Genomic DNA, 22,474 nt, shown 5'->3' on the forward strand with positions numbered 1-22,474 from the left:
CTTTCCCTCCATTACTTACTGCCTAAGCTGTCACCAAGAAAAAAAAAATTACCTTTTGGGGGCATACAGGGTACAGTGAGAGTTACCTGCCTTCAACTGGACCTGATGGCCCTTCCCATGCCCATCAGAATGGACTGCAGGTTCTGACGAGGTTCAGATTCTTGGCTCTTCTTCCTTTGGCTGGGGGCTTGCTCCAGGCAGAAAAAACATATTTTGAGCAACTGCCAGCAAGCAAGTTAAAAGCTGTGCTCTCCCCTAGCAGGCTTGCAAAAATATTCTAAAAAGCAGCAAATACTCCTTTGCTGCATTTCTTCGTAGCCAACTGCGGGTACCTCTGCTTGGTCAGCAGCCAGTCCAGACAGGCCCTGGGTAGGTAATGACAGCTGGTGAGGCCTGAATCTTCATCCCAGTCCCCATCCTTGTCCCTCGGGGGTACTGCACCCTCCATCACACCGGGACTGGGCTGTCTGCTGCTTCCCTTCTAGGACCCCAGGTGGCCGTTACAGGCCACTCTGCCTTGTCTTGCATGTTGGGTTCCAGAAAGTGATGGAGTTTAAGGAAGGCTACCGCAAATCTGCTTCAGAAATACTTTGGAAATACTTGAATGCTTGTGAAAATCCTAAATGAAAGATACGTGGGTGTTTCAGGGTTTTTTTGTTGTTTTTTCTTTTCTGTTGATTAGGGACTGTGAATTATGTTGAGCTCAGATAAGAATATAAAGAATATTCTGGTAAGAATAATTCCAGACCTAATGGCCTGCAAATTGCCTCCCTCCCATGATCTCATTTAATCTTTTTTTAGGTTAACTTTCTTTGAGGTATAATTTACATGCAAGAAAATTGACACATTAAGGCACAGGTTGGTGATTTTCACAAAAGACAAGAACATTGCCATCTTCCTAGAATGTGTCCCCTCCCCACTCCTGCCCCCGTTGATCTAACTGCCGTCTCTAGAGATTAGCTTTGCCGGTTCTAGATGGCCTTTTAGGTCCATAAGGCCATATGAGTGCTTACCACTGCCCCTACTCCAGGGAGGCTGGGGGCAGGGCAGGGAGTAACTAGCCCCAGGTCAGAGTCTCGGGCTCCAGAGCACTTTGCTCTCCCTGGACTTTGCCTCTGCAACTGGGCATCTGAAGGAAATGGTGGCAGAGCCACAGGCCTAATTCAATTCCTGTAAATTTATACCTGGAGCAGTATTTGAACTTGTGGGGGGGTTGTGACAAGGAGAAATTGAGAAATTACAAACAGACTGAAGGCCTGCAGGGTCTCTTTGGGAATTTGGACTGAGAGGGGATAACCACTTGCTTTAGTGAGCAGGTATTTGATTAAGTGCCTACTGCATGCACTCAGCTGTGCTGGCTGATATGGAAGATGTGAAATGAAGGAAAGGTTTGATCCCTGCCTTTGAGCTCTTGGTTTGAAAAACAGTTTAGAGAGAAATACAGGGTCCCTTGTTCAGCAAGAAGAAAGAATGCAGTTATAAGGCACTAAAATACAAAGTTTTTTTTCCTTTCTTCTGTGGTCTTTCTCTCGTGATTTGTCATGGTGTTTTGTTACTTTATTATTATTTTATTTATATGTTATTGTACTACTATTTATTATATTAAATTCTTAGTGTTCAGTTTATCATTCATCTTTATATTGTGTAATGTCCCCTTTAAATACAAATATAGGAGTATTCAATGCATGTGAAATCACAGAAATGATAATACTTCATTACTTGTGCATGCATATGTATTTTCTTCTTCCCAGACTGGAAACTCTTTTCAAAACTATCTCAACTGTATTTATTTTCATTCTTGACATGTGTACATTCTACCAACATTGCCCACCATCAGCTTCTGATGATGGAGCAGACTGAGCGGCAGAGAAACTCTGGGGTTCTGAGTCACCCTTGCCCTCTGTATCCCCATCTTCATTGTGTGTGGTTGTCTGGTACAGGGAAGTACCCCAAATCAGGAAGATTAGGATAGAGCTTCTTGGTTGTTAGTATCTCGTAGAATTCTATTGCCTTTTCCAGTGTTCAAAGCAAGTTCTGCTTGGAACAGAAAGCGTGGCCTTTCCTGGCTGGCAAAGTCATACATGTAACACGTCACCTTGCCCTCACTTCTAGTCTCACCGAATCCCATCCGTCATGGGTCCACCAGGGTTCCATGCTTCTAGTGCACTGAGAGTGGTGTCTGCCTGTGGGGCTGCACGGACCGCCCCTGCTCACTAGAATATGCTCTAGTCTCCCGTCAGGCTTCACTTACGCAAGTTGAGATAAAATTATTAAGAATTCCAGGATGGTGGCTGCTTTTGAGTGTTGATTCCCCAAACTGACTGCACTGGTATTGGTTCAGTGCTCAGTAAGTGCCTGTGGGTGCCTTCTAGGTAAAGATATACATGGAACCTGGTGTGAGGCAGTGGCCCAAGCCAACTGCCAGAGGCCCTCTGGTGGCTGGAAGCTGTTCCTGTTCTGCAGTTTCGGGTGGGAGGGAATGAGAGGAACACCCTCTTCATAGAACTGAGGAAGAGCCTTTGTAGGGCAGGAAGATGTGAAGGCAGACACATCTGCCCTGTTGCCTTTAACTGGGGAACCCATGGAGGTCAGTCACTTCATCTCTCATTTTCCCCATCTATAAAATTGGGAGAAGCTAGGGAGTGAGATCTCTGAGTTGTGTTAACTTGAAAATGTAAGTGAAGTATTCACCATGGGTCAGACACACAATAAATGCTCTCCATCGTGGTGGCCAGCATTACTTATATTTTCCCCTCTGAGCCACAGGTGGGCCCACAGGTAAAGGCCTGTTTCTGAAGCCATGCCCACAGGGCAGGTAGGTGCTTTGAGGTGATAGCTCTTGGCACCTTCTCTCTGCATCTCAGACCTGCTATCAGACCCCAGCTGTCTCCACTGCACTCTACTCTGGCTGGAGGTTCCAGGCCTTTCCTGAGCTTTCTGTGCCTCCTGCTGGGAACTGTGGGGGCTGGTAGCACCTTCACTCCCAGCTGTGCCTGGTATTTAGGGCAGTGGCCCTGGCAGGCCTGGGCAATTCATCAGCCTCCATTTCCATAAAACCCTTCCCCTGACTCGTGTTTGGGGATTTTCCTGCTGTTCCTTTCCAGACTTTTAGAGTCCGCCTGGGGGATGGTCATCTCCCTTGTCTGTCACCGTTTTTAAAACAGTAACACAATAGTTATTAAAATGGTGTGGCATTAAAAATTTTTCTTTTTAAAAGTCTTTGTCATCGCTAAAGAATAAGAACCCACAGAATGGTTGCTGAGGGAGCATTCAGAGCTTCAGAGACTATAAAACGCTGACTTGTGTGCAGGGTCCCATGAAGGTCCAGAGTTTGAGGGAGTGACTGGGAGTGGAGACCCTAACGTCTTGATTTCAAAGGTGCCGCCATTTCACCCAAGCTGTTTAGTTAATGTAAGAAAGGTGTTTTGCCATAAACTTTCCGGGGTATTCAGCCGGGTTGGCTGGGCAGGAAGCCCTTGTCATTGCTATAAAGAAACTAGCAAGCAAGAGATTGAAAGCATCAAAGCGCCCACAGGATGCGTTGAGCCCTCCCTGGCCCATCGCCCTCCAGCCACTCTAAGGGGAGAGTGACATGACCCTAAAGTGCTTCGTGCTTGCAAGCTGAGCTCCAGTGTAAAGTTCAAGGCATTTTGTTTTTTCACCTGTTTCCTACAGTTCTAAGAAACTTCTGAAGAATTAATGTGTAACTATATCAGATACCCAGGCATTTTCTCAAGGGAAAATAATGTTACACTAGGAAGGGAGAGAAATGATAGTTGACTGAGATGTGAGAAGGTTTCTGTAAAATAAGAAAAATTATCTTTAGAGCAGTCACGGACAACATCCTATATGCTTTTTTTAAGATTTGACCTCATTTAGTAATATCTACATCTGCTAAAGGCCCCTGCCCACTGTTGCCACGTGAGGACCAGGGAAGCAGTTGTGAAACTACTTCTCATTTGTGACAGGTGCCCCTCACAAATTTGGTGGAGCCATGATTCTGCTGGAGCTGACTTTGACATAAGACATTGAAGGATGAAAGCTAATTTATATAGCAAATGGAATGACAGATAAGAGGGAGCTTCCCTGGCTGTTCTTTGGGACAGGCGTTTCTGATTCTGAAACAGTTCATTCTCCGGCCAGTGATGAGTGGAAGAGTGGGCTCCTCAGAGGCCTTAATTTCATGCAACTCCAATCCAGTCGTTATACCTGTCTTCTCTAACACAGTCTTGACTTGACAATAGGCAGTAAGCATTACTAGTAGCTTGACGTTTTACTGCTTGGAGAAAACAGTTTGAAGTGATGACACACAGCTTTTACTAACATTTCTTCATATCATTAAATTTCAATACATACAGGATGAATATTTTATGAAGATACCTTTTTTTTAAAGGGTGTTTTTATGGTAGAAGCTGGTGTCCATTTAAATCCTTTTGAAGATTGATTTAAGAAGAGTTAAATACTAGCCCTTTTTTTGTTTGGTCACCTGGTGTGTGTGTTTCTAAATGTGGTCCAGGCATATGTGTATTTCTAATTTGTAAACTAGCATAATAAACTCTTAAATTAAATCCTGCCTTTTACACTCTTACCACCAGGTGGCTAAGAAAAAATATTGAGCAGGAAAAATCTAACAATTATGCGAAGCACTCGTGATCATTTTTGATTTCTGCTTAAGTGATGAAATATGAAACTATAGATGGACTGTGTTTCAAGAAAGAAAACTGCTGAATAAGTGACAGAGGCATTTCAAGCAGTGCCAGGCCAGATGGACATTTTCATGAGTGTTTTTGTTTTCTTAAATATTGACAATGTTAAACTAGCCAAATTTTGCTGAAGTGAAACTTAATTTTAGATCTGAGCCTGTCCCACCTCTGTGCTGACCCCTGGATGTCCACATTATTCCAGACCAGCCTGGTGTGAGAAAGGGTTTGGCTTTTAAGCCTTTTGATTCCCAAGACCTGGCCACAGCAGTGGTCTCCCACTCAGTACTTTATAGGTTGGTAAAGTTGTTTATAGAGCTGCTGCTTGAATTCATTTAGAATCAGTTCTAAAACCCAAAAAGTAAAATTCACTAAATTGAATGTTAATATCTCGCATGTCTTAATGATAAGGTACTATAGGGAAATCATGCATAGAGAAGGTGACATAACAGGGGGGAAAATGCTTTTAGACTTCTTTACATGGACTACATCTATTAGAGCAAGGACAGTACCATATGGCAGACACTGTACCTACCCTACCTCCCATGTTTCTAAAGCATCTTGAGAATGGTGGATATTGTCCCATGAATACAGAACCCCACCTGTTTCCTTGCTAGTGCTTCATGTGGCTGCTCAGCTTCCGTGCATTCCAGCTTGCCCCTCTATTCTCTAATTTATTAACTTTGACAAGTAGCCTCTTGGTTGTACATGATTTTATTCAGTTTGTTTTTCTGACTCAAAGCGAACTTGAGTGAACTTAATCCTCTAATGGGAATTAATTGCTTGTTTCAGTGCTTAACACTGATCCTTTCCCAATCCCCACAGGGGTAAGTTTCTTCCTGAAGGATCTGTGTGTGTTCAAAACACAATCAGAAGGGTGATGGTGTTTTTCTTGTGAAAGGAGCCAGAAATGCAGAATGTTAAGTTTCTTTTTTATTATATAAGTAACTATTCTCAAACTAATATAAAGGATACAATTTCACAGATAAAATGTATAAAATTATATTTTGGTCATTATTATTTCCTAGAAAAGGAGTTTAATTTTTATTGCCAGGTTTTCTTTTATGGAAATAAGCTGTCATCTTCTGTAAGAAGAAAGTTACTGAACTGATTTTCTGTAGTCATAATTAACATCCTATGGCCTAACCATGATCATTTCTATGTAATATCATCTTCCCAGATATTCTTGGCTTTGAAAAATCATTAAGACCACAACCAATACTTGATACAGCTTGATTCCACCTCCCATTTATTATGTAGAATATTCCTTTTTGTTTTATTTTTAATGGGCTTCATAAGAAAAATACAATCTAGCACATATGCTCTTGCTAAAGGAAGTAGTTGGGGTAGAGAACTTAGGAGGCAACAAGGTCAAGAGGAAGAGGGAATAAGTATTCACTGGGTGCTGAGGCCTGGCCCACAGTAAGCGTCAATAGGGATTAGCTGTTAGGGAGATAGGATGAACCCAGTTTTAAATAGCAGGAACAGGCCTCAGGCCTTGCAGACCCCCCTCCTCAGACCTTCCCATGCCTGGCCATGGTCAACCCCACCATGTTCTTCAACATCGCTGCTGACAGTGAGCCTTTGGACCACATCTCCTTCAAGCTGTTTGCAGACAAAGTTCCAAAGACAGCAGAATGCTTTCATGCTCTGAGCACTGGGGAGAAAGGATTTGGTTATAAAGGCTCCTGCTTTCACAGAATTTTTCCAGGTTTTATGTGCCAGGGTGGTGACTTCACATGCCACAACGGCAGAGGTGGCAAGTCCATCTACGGGGAGAAATTTGATGATGAGAATTTTGTCCTGAAGCACACAGGTCCTGCACCTTGTCCATTTCAAATGCTGGACCCAACACAAACGGTTCCCAGTTTTTCATCTGCACTAAGACCGAGTGGCTGAACAGCAAGTATGTGGTCTTCGGCCAGGTGAAAGACGGCATGGATATTGTGACAGCCATGGAGAGCTACCGGTCCAGGAATGGCAGGGCCAACAAGAAGATCACCATTGCTGACTGTGGACAACTCTAATACATTTGACTTATATTTTATCTTAACCACCAGACCATTCCTTCTGTAGCCCAGGAGAGCACCCCTTCACCCCCATCTGCTTGGAATGTCCTATAATCTCTCACCACAGTTCATTGGGTTCCATGTTTTCCCTACCCCTTTCAAATGTAGCTGTTTTGCAGAGTTAAGTTTATGATTATGAAATAAAAACTAAACAAAAATAAAAATAAAAATAAATTGCAGGAACAGAAGCTCAGAGAGTTTACATAACTTTCCCAAAGACTCATAGTTGCTAAGTAAGTGCTGGAGATGAGAATTTGACTTAGGCGTGTCATTGTGCCATGTTTCACACTTGTCGAGCATTGTGTATTTAAATGTCCATCTATAAAACACTGCGGTACTCCTGCCTGATTATCAGTGTCCTACAACAGAACTACCTGGGAACATGTACTTCACATTAAATCACCGATGGAACCATTATTGAAGGTCATTATTTTTTTTTAAATATATTTATTGATTATGCTATTACAGTTGTCCCATTTCCCCCCCTTCACTCCACTCCATCCTGCCCACCCCCTCCCTCCCCCATTCCACCCCTATAGTTCATGTCCATGGGTCATACATATAAATTCTTTGGCTTCTACATTTCCTATACTATTCTTACCCTCCCCCTGTCTATTTTCTACCTACCATTTATGCTACTTATTCTCTGTACCTTTCCCCCCTCTTTCCCCCTCCCACTCCCCTGTTGATAACCCTCCATGTGGTCTCCATTTCTGTGGTTCTGTTCCTGTTCCAGTTGTTTGCTTTTGTTTTTGTTTTAGGTTCAGTTGTTAATAACTGTGAGTTTGCTGTCATTTTACTGTTCACATTTTTTATTTTCTTTTTCTTAGATAAATCCCTTTAACATTTCATATAATAAGGGCTTGGTGATGATGAACTCCTTTAGCTTGACCTTATCTGAGAAGCACTTTATCTGCCCTTCCATTCTAAATGATAGCTTTGCTGGATAGAGTAATCTTGAATGTAGGTGCTTGCCTTTCATGACTTGGAATACTTCTTGCCAGTCCCTTCTTGCCTGTAAGGTCTCTTTGGAGAAATCAGCTGACAGTCTTATGGGAAGTCCTTTGTAGGTAACTCTGTCCTTTTCTCTTGCAGATTCTAAGATTCTCTCCTTATCTTTAATCTTGGGTAATGTAATGATGATGTGCCTTGGTGTGTTCCTCCTTGGGTCCAGCTTCCTTGGGACTCTGAGCTTTCTGGACTTCCTGGAAGTCTATTTCCTTTGCCAGATTGGGGAAGTTCTCCTTCATTATTTGTTCAAATAAGTTTTCAATTTCTTGCTCTTGTTCTTCTCCTTCTAGCACCCCTATAATTTGGATGTTGGAACGTTTCAAGATGTCCTGGAGTTTCCTAAGCCTCGCCTCATTTTTTTGAATTCTTGTTTCTTCATTCCTTTATGGTTGGATGTTTCTTTCTTCCTTCTGGTCCACATTGTTGATTTGAGTCCCAGTTCCTTCCCATCACGATTGGTTCCCTGTACATTTTCCTTTGTTTCTCTTAGCATAGCCTTCATTTTTTCATGTAATATGTGACCAAATTCAACCAATTCTGTGAGCTTCCTGATTACCAGTGTTTTGAACTGTTCATCTGATAGGTTGGCTATCTCTTCATTGCTTAGTTGTTTTTTCTGGAGCTTTGATCTGTTCTTTCATTTGGGCCATTTTTTTTGTCTCGGCACTCCTGTTAAGTAAAGGGGCGGAGCCTTAGGTGTCCACCAGGGTAGGGTAACGGCAGGTTGCTGTGTTGTGACACTGTATGTGGGGGAGGGGCCGAGAGGGAGCAGTGGCACTTGCTCCACTCTCTGCCAGTTTTCAGTCACTCCCTCCACTACCCACAATCAAATTGGGCCCTTCTGGTGCTCATTCCCGAGTGAGTGGGCTTGTGTACGTTCTAGGCCCCTGTGGGTCTCTCCAACATACTCTCCTGTGAGGCTGGGAGTTTCTCCTGCTGCTGCCTCAACCCCCACAGGTATTTTCAATCAGAGGTTTGAGGATTTATTTCCCTGCGCTGGAGCCCTGGGTTGTGTGGTCTGTTTCGCTCCCCTGCCATTTATCTATGTGCGAATGTGGGGCCCTGCAGGGTCCGCCACTCACCACCTTGTAGGGTCTGCTAGCTGCAGCCTGGCCTGCCCTGTTCCACAATCCGCCACCTTGCTGGGTCCACCAGCCGTTGCCTTGCTGCAAGTCCTCTCCACCCCGGTTGCCCATCTCCGCCCCTCCTAACGGTCTGGATGAATGTTTCTTCTTTATCTCCTTGGTTGCTGGACTTCCATACAGTTCGATTTTCTGTCAGTTCTGGTTGTTTTTTGTTTTTAAATTGTTGTTGTCCTTCTTTTGGTTGTGTGAGGAGGCACAGTGTGTCTACCTACGCCTCCATCTTGGCTGGAAGTCTGAAGGGCATTCTTCAGTTTGCTCTAGAAAAGCCCAGATGGCTCACCTACAGTTATTTCTATCATTATTTATTAAACCAAATTCTTGCATTTTATCTAAGACTCTAACTGTAATCCAATGCCATAGAAGGAATGGCATGGCAGAAGGGGACAGGGTGGAAGACACAGTAATATATGAGCCTTGGAAGTTAGCATCCCCTTCTGCATTGGCAGTGCCACCCTGTACAGCCTAGCCTAGGGACATGCTAAATCAGGAGGGTCCTGATGTGCTCCCGTTCTGAATCACAGGCATATTTAGAGTTAGCCTGGCTTTAATTCTGAGAGGATGTGACCAACATAATATACTTTCCACATGTTATGTTGGTTGTGACACTCATAGTTGCCCCTGAAAATTGGATGAATATGACAGACAAAGAACCGGATTATAGGGAGATATGGAACTCAAAAAAGGGAAAAAGAAAAAAAAAAAAGACTAAACCCAAAGCTAGCAGAGGAAGAAAATAATAAATATTAGAGCAGAGATGAACAATATGAACAATAGAGAAAATCAACAAAACCAAGATTTGGTTCTTTGAAAATATCAACAAAATTAGCAAACTTTTAACTAGATTAACCTAGATAAAAATAGAGAAGATACAAATAACTAAAATCAGAAATGAAAGCAGGGACTTACAGTCCATTTTACAGAAATAAAAAGGATTATAAAAGAGTACAATGAACAACTGAATGCCAAAAAATTGGATAACCTAGATGAAAGGGATACATTTCTGTAAACACCCAAACTATCAAGACTGAATCATTTTGAAACAGAAAGTCAAAACAGACCTATAACTAGTGAGGAGATTGACTCAGTAATCAAAAACCTCCCAAGGCAGAAAACCCCAGAATCAAATGGCTTCATTGGTGAATTCTGCCAACATGTAAAGAGAACACCAATCCTCTTCAAATTCTTCCCAAAAATTGAAGAGGAGGGAGTACTTCCAAATTCTTTCAATGAGGTCAGCATTACCCTGATACCAAAACCAGACAAAGACACTATAAGGAAACTGTGGACTCCGTATCCCTGATAAAGATTGATGCAAATATTCTAAACAAGATACTAGCAACAGAATTTAACAACACATTAAAAGGATTATATACCATGACCACTGGGATTGATGCCTGGAATGCAAGGATGGTTCAAAATAGGAAAATCAATGTAATACACTGCATTCACCACACAATCACAATAGATACAGAAAAAAAATATGACAAATTCAACACCATTTCATGGTAAAAACACTTAAAGTAAGCCATATGAAAAAAGCCCACAGCTAACAACCTACTCATGAGAGAAAAACTTTTCTTACAAGATCAAGAACAAGACAAGGATGTTTGCTTTTACCACTTTTATCCAACATAGTACTAGAAGTTATGCCTGGAAAATCAGGCAAGAAAAGGAATAAAAGACATCCAAATAGGAAAGGAAGTGAAATTATCTCTGTTCACACAATCTGACATGTAGATACACTAGTATGTCCACAAATAAGCTATTAGAACTAATAAATGAATTCAGCAAAGGTGCAGGATACAAAATCAGTACACAAATATCAGTTGCATTTCTACATATTAACAATGAACAATCTGAAAAAATAAAATGTTTAGGAGTAAACTTAACCAAGGAGGTAAAAGACTAGTTTTTATACTCTAAAAACTATAAAACATTGCTGAAAGAAATTAAATGAATGGAATGGCATCTCATGATTATGGATCAGTTGATTATATTATCAACTCTTACCAAAATCCTCAACTCCACTTTTATTTTTTTTGCACAAACAGAAAAATCCATCCTGAAGTTCAAATGACCCCAAATAAACAAAGCAATCTTGAAAATGGATAGCAAAGTTGGAGATCTCATACTCCCTAATTTCAAAACTTATCACAAAACTACAGCAACTGAAACAATGAAGTACTGACATAAAGACAAATATAAACTAAAATAAGACAGCCTGGAAATAAACCCTTGGAAAACTGTCAAGTGATTTTTGATTAAGGTGCCAAGGCCTATGAGGAAAAGACAGTCTTTTCAATAATTGAGAAACTGGATATCCACATGCAAATGAAGGAAGTTGGACCCTTACATTATATCATATACAAAAATTAATTCAAAATGGATCAAAGACCTAAATCTAAAAGCTAAACTATAAAGCTTAGGAAAAAACATAGGGCAAAAGCTTCATGACATTGGATTTGGCAATGATTTTTTAGATGTGATACCAAAATCATAGGCAACAAGTTAAAAATAAATCAGATGACATCAAAATTAAAAACTTCCATGCATCAAATGATGTAAATCAAGAGTAAAATGGCAACCTATGGAATGGGGAAAAAAACACTTGCATATCATATATGATAAGAAGTTAATATATAGAAGATACAGAAAACACCTAAAACCCAAAAGTGAAAAATAATCTAATTAAAAATAGGCAAAGGACTTGAATAGACAGTTCTCCAAGATAGATGTGCAAATGGCCAAAAAGCATATGAACAGATAGATACTCAGTATCACTAATCATTATGGAAATGCTAAGCAAAACCACAATGAGGTGCTACCACCCCACACCACTGAGGATGGCCATTATCTTATCAAAAAAAGTAAAACAAAAGAGAAAATAAGTGCTGGCAAGGATGTTGAGAAATTGGGACCCTGTGCACTGTAGGTGGGACTATAAAATGGTGCTGCCACTATGGAAAACAGTATAGTGGTTCCTCAAAAACTTAAACAAACATAGAAACACCATATGATCTAGCATTACCCAGAGGAATTGAAAGCTGGGGCTTAAAGATGTATTTGTACATTCATGTTCATAGCAGCACTATTTGTAATAGTTGAAAACAATCCAAGTGTCCACTGATGGATGGTATACAAAATGTGGTATACAAAAAGAATGAAATATTACACAGCCTTAAGTAACTTAGGAAAGAAATTCTGTCACATCCTACAACATGGATGAACCTTGAAAACATTATACTAAATGAAATAAGCCAGTCACGAAAAAGACAAATACGGAGTTCTGGCCAACATGGAGGAGTAGGTTAAAATGCTTCACTTCCTTGCACAACCAAAAGAAGGATAACAACCAATTTAAAAAAAATAAACAACCAGAAGTGCCAGAGAATCAAACTGCATGGAACTCCGACAACCAAGGATTTAAAGAAATATTCATCCAGACTGGTAGGAGAGGTGGAGATGGGAAGCTGAATGGAGAGGACACGAGGCAAGGCAGTGGACCACCAGAGCAAGGCAGGGCTGGCTGAATGGAAACTAAAAGACTCAAAACCTCTAGCAGTAAAATAATGTGGGGGTTGCAACAGCGGGAGAAACTCCCAGTCTCACAGGAGAGTTTGTTGGAAAGTGCGGTTAGAGCTGAGCAAGCAAGCAGCATTGTTCCCTCTCTGACCTCTCCCCCACAGACAACACCATAGTGCAGCAAAGAGGGTTGCCCTACCCTGCTGAATACCTAAGGCTCTGCCCCCGCACAACATAACAGGTGCACCAGGACAAAGAAATTTGGCCCAGATGAAAGAACAGATCAAAACCCCAGAAAAAGATCTAAGTGACAAGGAGATAGACAACATAACTATCTAATGTGGAGTTCAAAACACTGGTAAATGAGGATGCTCACAGAATTCATTGAGCTCAGTCGCAAAACGAAGGAAGAAATGAAGGCTACACAAAATTAAAGAAAGCAAAATATACAGGGAACCAACAGTGAAGGGAAAGAAACCAGGGCTCAAATTAACAATTTGGAAGAAAAGGAAGAAATAAACATCCAACTGACACAGAATGAAGAAACAAGAATTCCAAAAAAATGAGAGGCTTAGGAATCTATGGGACAACTTTAAGTGCTCCAATATCCAAATCATAGGGGTGCCAGAAGGAGAAGAACAAGAGCAAGAAATTGAAAACTGATCTGAACAAATAATGAAGGAAAACCTCCGCAATCTGGCAAAGGAAATAGACTTCCAGGAAGTCCAGGAAGCCCACAGAGTCCCAAGGAAATTGGACCCAAGGAGGAACACACTAAGGCACATCATAACTAAGTTACCTAAAATTAAAGGTAAGGAGAAAATGTGAAAAGCAGCAAGAGAAAAGGAGACAGTTACCTACAAAGGAGTTACCATGAGACTGTCAGCTGATTTCTCAAAAGAAACCTTGCAGGCAAGAAGGGGCTGGAAAGAAGTATTTGAAGTCATGAAAGGCAAGGACCTACATCCAAGATTACTCTATCCAGCAAAGCTAGCATTTAGAATGGAAGGGCAGATAAAGTGCTTCCCAGATAAGGTTAGGTTAAAGGAGTTCATCATCATGAAGCCCTTATAATATGAAATGTTAAAGGGACTTATCTAAGAAAAGAAGAAGATCAAAAACTATGAACAATAAAATGAGAACAAACTCATAACTATCAACAACTGAACCTAAGAAACAAAAACAAAAACTAAGCAAACAACTAGAACAGGAACAGAATCAGAGAAATGGAGATCACATGAAGGGTTATCAGTGGGGATAGGAGGATGAGAATGGGGCAGGGAAGGTAAGGGAATAAGAAGCATAATTGGTAGGCATAAAATAGACAGGGAGAGGTTAAGAATAATATAGGAAATGGAGAAGCCAAAGAACCTATATGTATGACCCATGGACATAAACTAAGGCGGGGAGAATGCTGGAGGGTGAGGGGATGCAGAGCAGAGGGGGAGAAAGGGGAGAAAAAAATTGAGACAACTGTAATAGCATAATGAATAAAATATACTTTAAAAAAAAGACAAATTACTCTATGATACTACTTTTATGATACACCAAAGTAGTCAAACTCATAGAAAGAGAAAGTAGCATGGGTGAGCTTGGGAAGGGGAATTGGGGAGTTACTATTTAATGGGTACAGAGTTTCAGTTTTCAGGTGAAAAGTTCTGGAGATGGATGGTGCTGATGGTTGTGTAACAATGTGAATGTACTTAAAATTAATGAGGTGTACCCTTTAAAAAGGTTAAGATGGTGAAGTAGGGAAATGCTGTGCTCGCCTCCTCCCACGACCACATCAAAATTACAACTATATTATAAAGCACCATTGTTGTGAACCACCTGAAGTCCCATAAACAGAAGTCCCATAACTAAGGATATAAAGAAGAAGCCTTGATGAGACTGGTAGGGGGCTTGGAGAAAAGGAACAGGCAGGTTCCACACCCACATGTGGCAATTGAGAATCAGGAGGAATAGCCCAGCGGTAAAGGTTCCCCCTGAGGAGCAAGAGGTCTTAGTCTTACACCCAGCTCCCCAGCCTGGGACACCAGTGCCAGGAAGAGGAGTCCCCATTATGTCTGCCTCTGAAAACCAGCAGGGATTGTAACTGAGTGAGATTGAGGGCTGCTGGAATCTCAGGTGTTTCTCTTAAGAGGCCAGCACAGCAGGTCACTGTCTCACAAACACCCAGTGTGGGGGCACTGCTCAAAAAGCACCAGGGACATACAGAGGGGAACTGAACCAGTTACCTTCAGAGTGAGAACTAGAGAGGCAGGGCTCAGGTCAACTCTCTCCAGGGACAGAAGCACTGGCCGGCATCATTGCTCCTTTGTTGAGCCCTTTCCCCACAGAGCCTCACAGGTGCAGGTGGGTACCAAATCTGAGCTTTCCCATTAACCTGGCCAACACTGTTCTCCCTTCCCTGATGATTCCCTCAGATATGGCTCCCACATCTCATGTGCCTGGGCTGAGCCACCTCCACAGGCTTTTCCACACAAGGGGACTGCCTTGGCGTGGACTTTCCTAAACTCTTTCAAAGGGCCTTAAGCCCTGCACAAATGCTGACTGGACTCAGCTTGCATTGTAACTCCCATCAGGTGGCCCCAAGTCTGTGATAAACTGCAGCCAGTCTTGGCTTAGAATGTAGAGTCAACTAAGTGTCCACAAACCCAGCACAAGTTGTGGCTGGCCTTAACTCACATCGTCGTGGTGCCCAGCTGGTTTGGGTTTGCAGCATACCATCTACCAAGTGCTTCTAAGCCCAGCACAAGCGGCATGCCACTCGTTGCCCAAATAGGGCATAAGTGGAGGCTGACCTTGGCTTGCAACAGATCCCCTCCCAAGAGTGTCCAAGACCAACGCACCTGGTGACAGGTTCCAGGCCACACCAGAGCACCACCCAACCACCTCCACAAAAGACACACCCAAAGGGCAGACAGTTGAAAATACACTGCTATAAACATACCTTGGTATATGCAAAGCACATGGTAACAACAAATCAAAAATCTACAATAGATATACAAGAAGTAAATAGAAAGGAATCCAAACATGACACTACAGAAAGTCATCAACGTGCAAAAGACAGCAAGTGAATACAATAGAAACAGAACTACAAAAACAGTCAGAAAACAATAAAATGGCAATAACTATATACCAATCAATACTTACTTTAAATGCAAATGGACTAAATGCTCCAATCAAAAGACAAAGGGTGGCTGAATGGATAAAAAAACAAGACCCGTACATATACTGCCTATTAGAGACCACTTCAGATTGAAAAACACACAGACTGAAAGTAAAGGGGTGGAAAAGGATGTTTCATGCAAATGGAATGATAAAAAGCTGGGGTAGCAGATGACATGATACTATATATACAGAACCCTAAAGAATCCACCAAAAAAGCTATTAAAACTAATAAATGTATTCAGTAAAGTAGCAGTATACAAAATTAAAATTCAGAAACCAGTTGTATTTTTATACACCAGTAACAAACTATCAGCAAGAGAAATCAAGAAAGCAATCCCATTTACAATTGCAAAAAAAAAAAAAAACCCAACCCCAGCTAGGAATAAATTTAACCAAAGAAGTAAAATACCTGTACTCAGAAAAATGTAAGACATTGAAAAAGATACAAATAAGTGGAAGCATAAACTGTGCTCATGGTGGGTAGGAAGCATTAACATTGTTAAAATGTCCAGACTAGCCAAAGCAATTCAGTGCAATTTCTATGAAAATTCCAATGGCATTTTTCACAGAACTGGAGTAAATAATCCTAAATTAATATGAAACCACAAAAGACCATGAACAGCAATCTTGAAAACAAAGAACAAAGTTGGAGGTATCAAAGTACTAAATTACAAGGTTATAGTAACCAAAACAGCAAGGTACTGGTATAAAAACAGACACATAGATAAATAGAACAAAATATACAGACCAGAAATAAACCCATGCCTATATGATAAATTAATCTATGACAAAGGAGGCAAGAACCTAACAATGGAGTGAAGACAGTCTATTTAATAAATGGTGTTGGGAAGAATTGGACACATGCAAAAGACAAAAAGAAATTACACCATCACCTTATAACACATACAAGAATAATTTCAAAATGGATTAAAGGCTTAAATATAACACTGGAAACCACAAAACTACTAGAAGAAAACATGGGCAGTAAAATCTGTGCCGTTGCTCTTAGCAGTATTTTTTTTACCTATCTCCTCAGGCAAGGGAAACAAAAGAAAAAATAAACAAATGGAACTACATCAAACTAAAAAGTTTTTTGCACAGTAAAGGAAACCATCAACAAAATGAAATGGAAGAAGATGGTTGCCAATCATATGTTCAATAAGGGGTTATTATCCAAAATATATAAGGAACTCATACAACTTAACACCAAAAAAAAAAAAAGAAAGAAAGAAAAGAAAAAACAGTTCAATTTAAAAAATGGGCAGAGGATCTGAACAGACATTTCTCCAAAGAGGAGAAATATATATATACAGATGGTCAATAGACATATGAAGCGATGCTCAACATCATTATCATCAGGGAAATGCAAATTAAAACCACAGTGAGACATCACCCCCAAACCTGTCAGAATGGCTGTCATCAATAAATCAACAAACAACGTGTTGGCAAGAATATGGAGGAAAGGGAACCCTCATGCACTGTTGGTGGAATTGTAAATTAGTGTAACCACTTTGGAAAACAGTATGGAGATTCCTTAAAAAAAAAAAAAATAGAACTACCATATGACCCAGCAATTCCACTTCTGGGTATTTGGCCGAAGAAATCCAAAACTCTAATACAAAAAGGTACATGTACCCCCATGTTCATTGCAGCATTATTTATGATAGCTAAAATATGGAAGCAACCTAAGTGTCCATTGATAAAATTGTACATATATACAATGGAATATTACCCATCCATAGAAAGAATGAAATCTTGCCATTTGTGACAACATAGATGGGCCTAAAGGATATTATGCTACGTGAAATGTCAGAATAAGATCAATATCATCTGATTTCACTCATATGTGGACTATAAAAACCAAAAATAAACCAAGCAGAAACGTATAGATACAGAGACAAATTTATGGTTACCAGATTGGAGGAGGGTTGGAGAGAATGGGTGGAAAAGGTTGAGGAGTTAAAACACACACCTTGCCGGTTATAAAAACAGTCACGGGGATGTAAAGTGCAGCATAGAGAATATAGTTAATAATGTTGTGATGAATGTGTATGGTATCAGATGAGTAGTAGACTTATCAGGGTGATCTTTGTAAGGTATATATATATATACATGTCTAATCCCTATGTTATACTCCTGAAACAAATATTGTACATCAACTGTAATTTTAAAAAATATTTAAATGGTTAAGATGGTAAATTTCATGTTTTATCTATTCCACATTTTTATATCCAAAAAAAAATTTTTTTTTAAAGAGGGAATTGCTTTATCAAATATAGTTCATCCAAAACAAGTGTGGAAAGAAAAAGAAAAAGAGTGAAGGGAGGTAGGGTTTTTTTACAAACTGTTGCTGCCCCTGCAGAACCTGAGTCCTAGGCTGTACTTCACAGTTACCTCCCTTGGCCTTGGGGTCAGTCTGAAAGGCAGAGCCATGGAGGCTTTTGGAGTCCAGTATACTTAGGTCCAGTTCCTGGTGCTGTCCCGCCCGAGCTCTGTGCCTGGAGCCCTCATCTAAGCTCCCTTATTTAGTTTCCTCAATTGCTAACTGGGGATAACACCACCTACCTTACCGATTGTTGAGGATTTGGTTAGCTCATCCTCAACATAAGATGACAGAACATTTAGCATGGCCCGTGGCACTCAGGTTAAGCTCAACAGAGCTGTGCAAGGGTCCCCAGAGGACCTACTGCTCAGCACCACTGCCCTTCAACCTGGTCATAAGCCTCCCTGGGAAATGGCATCTTCCACAGGTCTCTCTGATCACTACTTGTCCTTCTACCTGAGCTCTCCCTAAGCCCGCTATCACTCTTGGATGAAATATTTCTTTTCTTGCTTTGTAGTTGAATCCCTTAGTAATAAAAACAAGCATCCTTTACTGAGAACCTGCTCTGTCCTGGCACTCTTATGCCAAAGCCCAGGCTTTTTCCCATAAGATGGTTCTAAACCTCTTTCCATGTGCAAGTCCTCACCCTGGTGGCACCCCTGCCCATCCCAGAAGGACACCACCACCCCCTATTTTAGGGAAAGGCCAGACAACCCAGTATGAAGATCCTTGCTCTGGCAGGTCCCCTGCACCATGCTCTCAGCAGACTCACCCACTTGGTCCGTGCTTCATGTTTATTTGAAGCTACCTGTTTATGAGTCAGTCTATCTCCCTTTGACCTTCACAGAGGGCAGAGGGATATCTCATTCTCTGTGTACTCTGTGCTTACCACCGAGCTTTGCTTTTCCTGGAATTGCTGCCTGTTTTTTCCCTTCTGCTCATGCCTGGCAGAAGTGAGTCCCCCTCTGCAAGCATACTCTTCCTGTTCCCCACCCTCTCTCTGTCCCCCTCCCTCTGCAAGGCCCTTCAGCCATCTCCATCCCTCTCTGGTACCCACAATTACTACCTAACCAGCTTTCTCTTGGCAACCTAAAAAGACCCTCAGGTCAACTATACCCTCATAAACTCTTCCCATCACCCCTCTAAGCAGGCAGTTCTTGAACCACCACTTCCTCCATTTCATATCAAGCCTCCAGAAAGACAAAGGGCTCTATGGAAGGGCTGGCTGTTATAGTGGAGGGCTCCCTAGGAAGTAGACTCAGGAGGAGCAGGCTCCTTTATCCCTGCTAATGCCCTGAATGCCACTCCAATGACCCAGAAAGACAACAGATAGAAGAGGACAGCAAAGCTCTAGAAGACAGAAAACAGAAACGAGTGGTTACTGACTTAGCAGCCTGGAGAAACCAGAAATCTACATCCCTAAATGGTCAGAAGTCAGCGAGAAGCTTGACAACTGGTGCCCTGAATGCCAGAGAACCTCTGGACCCGTAAGCCATAGGTGTGTAAGGGCAGTATGGGCAGGCGAGGAAGAAGCCGAAAGTGTACAAGGCACAGAGCCCCATCTCCCTCTGTCTAGCAGAAGACAGGTGGGGGTTACTGTCCAGAGAGGCTGAGCATGAAGCTTATTATTGGGAACTCCAGGCCCAGTGGAGGGTGGGAGTGAGGGGGCGCCCTGAAAATGCAGATCAAGGGAAAGTGTACATATCTATAGGTTCAATTATCTGGGATCCCCTCAAAACCTGTTCCCAGAGCCCCCACACAAGGCCTGCCAACCGGCAGGCTCCCTCCCCTCACACAGCTTCAGTTTCCTGTATGGTGTCTCACTTTTCAATATAACAGGTCAGGCAAGGGTTATTACTAAGACCGTTTAGAAATCCTTTTAAAGAAACACATACCAGAACAAAGAGGAGTTGAGGAGAAACAGAGGCACCACATGCAAAGATGAAAACTTAAAAAACAACCAAACTCATGACAACATCTTCCCAAAGATGAGAGATTGTATCATGCTGTGAACAAACAGGATGCTAACAAAATGAGAGAACAAGAAAAGGATCTCAGAAATAAATGTGATGACACAAACATTTAAAAATGGAGAAGACTTGGAAGATACAGTAGATTGGAAAGAGCACATTGGAAGACGAATGCAGACATGCAACATCTGAGTACTTGAGATCCAGAAAAAGAGCAAGAAGGCAGGCTAGGGAAGAGAATTCCCCACCATCCAAGATAATGAGTTTTCAGATGGAAATTTCTGGCACAATGAATGAAAAGAGAAAAAAAAAAACATACGAAGGCACATCATTTAAGAATCTCAGAATCCAAGGGAGAAAGGAAGACCTTAAGAGTATCCAGAGAGAAAAGCTCGAGTCCTGTACAAAGAACTGGATCCCAGTATCACTGGACTTCTCAGCAAGAACTTGAAGAATTAGGAGACAAGGGGAGAACCAAGATGGCGGCGTAGGTAGACACACTGCGCCTCCTCGCACAACCAGAACTGACAGAGAATCGAACAGCAAGGGGGACCAACACCAAGGAAACAGAAAATAATCATTCATCCAGACTGGTAGGAGGGGCGGAGACGGCACTGGGGTGGAGAGGACTCGAGTGGCTGTGGCGGGACTGAGACTGGCGGAGTGTGGGACAAATGGCGCAGGCAGTCCGAGCACTAGCAGACCCTGCGGTCCCACATTTGCACAGATAAACCCAGAGGGCCGGACTCAGAGTGGCGGAGAGTGGGGCAGGCGGAGTGGCGGGTAGCACCTTGCGGCACCACATTCGCCCACAGATAAACTGGACGAATGGCGGGCAGAGAAGCAGACCGCTGCGCAACCTAGGGCTCCAGCTCGGGGAAATAAAGCCTCAAACCTCTGATTGAAAGCGCCCCTGGGGGTTGGGGCGGCAGGAGAGACTCCCAGCCTCACAGGAGAGGTTGTTGGAGAGACCCACAGGGGCCTAGAGTGTGCACAGGCCCACTTACTCGGGAACCAGCACCAGAGGGGCCCAGTTTGATTGTGGGTAGTGGAGTGAAAGATTGAGGTCTGGTGGAGAGTGGAGCGGGCGCCATTGCTCCCTCTTGGCCCCGCCCCCACGTACAGCATCACTGCGCAGCGACCAGCGTTACCCCGCCCCGGTGAACACCTAAGGCTCCGCCCCTTAAAGTAACAGACGCGCCAAGACAAACAACAAAAAAAAAATGGCCCAAATGACAGAACACTTCAAAGCTCCTGAAAAAAATACAACTAAGCGACGAAGAGATAGCCAACCTATCGGATGTACAGTTCAAAGCACTGGTTATCAATATGCTCACAGACTTGGTTGAATCTGTTCGAAAAACAGATGAAAAAATGAAGCCTATGCTAAGAGAAACAAAGGAAAATGTACAGGGAACCAATAGTGATGAGAAGGAAACTGGGACTCAAATCAATGGTATGGACCAGAAGGAAGAAACAAACATCCAACCAGAAAAGAATGAAGAAACAAGAACTTGGAAAAATGAGGAGAGGCTTAGGAACCTCCAGGACACCTTGAAACGTTCCAACATCCGAATTATAGGGGTGCCAGAAGGAGAAGAGGAAGAACAAAAAATGGAAAACTTATTTGAACGAATAATGGAGAACTTCCCCGATCTGGCAAAGGAAATAGACTCCCGGGAAGTCCAGGAAGCTCAGAGAGTCCCAAAGAAGCTGGACCCAAGGAGGAACACAACAAGGCACATCATAATTACATTACCCAAGATTAAATGCAAGGACCTACATCCAAGATTACTGTATCCAGCAAAGCTATCATTTAGAATGGAAGGGAGGATAAAGTGCTTCTCAGATAAGGTCAAGTTGAAGAGGCTCATCATCACCAAGCCCTTATTATATGAAATGTTAAAGGGAGTTACCTAAGAAAAAGAAGATCAAAAATAGGAACAGTAAAAATGACAGCAAACTCACAGTTATTAACGACCACACATAAAACAAAAACGAGAGCAAACTAGGCAAACAACTAGAACATGAGGGTTGTCAATAAGGGAGTGGGAGCGGGAGAGGGAGGTAAAGGTACAGAGAATAAGTAGCATAGATGATAGGTGGAAAATAGACAGGGGGGGGGTAAAAATAGTGTAGGAAATGTAGAAGCCAAAGAACTTATAAGTATGACCCATGGACATGAACTATGGGGGGGGAATGTGGGAGGGAGGGGGGTGGGCAGGATGGAGTGGAGTGGGGGGGAAATGGGACAACTGTAATAGCATAATCAATAAATATATTTAAAAAAGAAAAAAAGAAAAAAAAAAGAATTAGGAGACAAAGAAGAAACACCTTTAAAGTTCTTAAGTTAATTATTTCTAGAATTCTCTGTCCAACCACACTGTTAATGAAGGGTGTGAAAGAATAAGCCTCAGTGAAACGAGAGAGTCAACCATGAGGAGGCCATGGGACCCAGGGACAGGGCTCAGGGAAACCTCAGTTGGCAGGGGACATCCCCGATGGCAGCAATATCCAGGCCGAAACAGCTTCTGGGAGCCAAGGCTCCAGGGAAAAATGG

The 22,474-nt window shown here is 42.1% G+C and overlaps 1 protein-coding gene and 1 pseudogene across 2 annotated transcripts in view; both read left to right on the top strand.

Moving 5' to 3' along the window:
- LOC123478543 (peptidyl-prolyl cis-trans isomerase A-like) overlaps positions 1–7,237 on the top strand; it is a 30,846-nt pseudogene extending 23,609 nt beyond the window's left edge.
- The window catches only part of GGACT (gamma-glutamylamine cyclotransferase), a 49,955-nt gene that overhangs the window by 23,665 nt on the left and 3,816 nt on the right, over positions 1–22,474 (top strand). The gene's annotated exons all lie outside the window — the stretch shown is intronic.

The sequence above is a fragment of the Desmodus rotundus genome, chromosome 13 (assembly GCF_022682495.2).
Source record: "Desmodus rotundus isolate HL8 chromosome 13, HLdesRot8A.1, whole genome shotgun sequence".
Classification (NCBI taxonomy): Eukaryota; Metazoa; Chordata; class Mammalia; order Chiroptera; family Phyllostomidae; genus Desmodus; species Desmodus rotundus.